We start from the raw sequence: 884 nt of genomic DNA, 5'->3' as shown, positions 1-884 counted from the left end.
GGCCGGAGCCCGGCTTCGAGGGGGCAGCGGGGCTGGAGACCTCCAGGAGCTGCTTCTGCAACGCGTACGCCGCGGGAGTCTTTCGCCGCTTCCAGCTGCCCTCCTCGCCGCGGTACAGCCTCATCTGACAAGAGCGTTCTTCTGATGGCGCGGCTGGGGTTATAGGATTTTGCTGGCCCGCGAACGTAAACTGGGATGCGGGGCTCCCTCGAGCTCCTCTTGTTAGAAAGCCCAGTCACAAACTACTGCACGGTAGACCAAAACCCTCCGCGCGTTTTTAAGGGGTTTACAACTATAACCAGACAGGTTCTTTCCTGGATTTCCACGGGCGGGATGGATGCTGGAGCGAGCCTGGAATAAGTGAGGCTGACGGCATGTGACCACCCATCCCCTTGCAGGCGCTGTCTGCCTGTGACCAAAAGCCACGGGCGAGCAGTTTGAAAGCTGAGCTGCGAATAAAGAACGACTGAGGCCTCGCCCAGAGAGGTCAGCTACGACAGTGGCAAACGCCAAACAGGCTTTTAATATCTCCTGGATTTTGACTTACAGAAACCTCCTTCAGCAGAACAAAAATAACCTCAGCAAACTAGATAACCTGCGGGAGAAAGGCTGCCTGCCTAAGCACGGTAGGCGAAGGCAGGGAGAAGAAAGTACGCCCGTTTATCTGAGAGAGCTGTAAATGTGGATCAGCGCTCATCTCTGTGTTCTTCTTACGCCGGACTGCCAGCTTCCTTTTGCGTTTTAACTGGAAACCGGATGAAAGCGAGCTGGTGAAAAAATAAGCACAACAGGGGTGATCGTACAAGGCTTTTTAGAGTCTAGGTTCCGACGCAAGTTCGTAAATGAGGCCCAAGTAACAAATCGAAAACACTGCCACCCCTCCC

Source organism: Egretta garzetta, unplaced genomic scaffold (genome assembly GCF_000687185.1).
Source record: "Egretta garzetta isolate BGI_Z169 unplaced genomic scaffold, ASM68718v1 scaffold81, whole genome shotgun sequence".
NCBI lineage: Eukaryota > Metazoa > Chordata > Aves > Pelecaniformes > Ardeidae > Egretta > Egretta garzetta.
Note: the sequence above shows the minus strand (reverse complement) of the source record.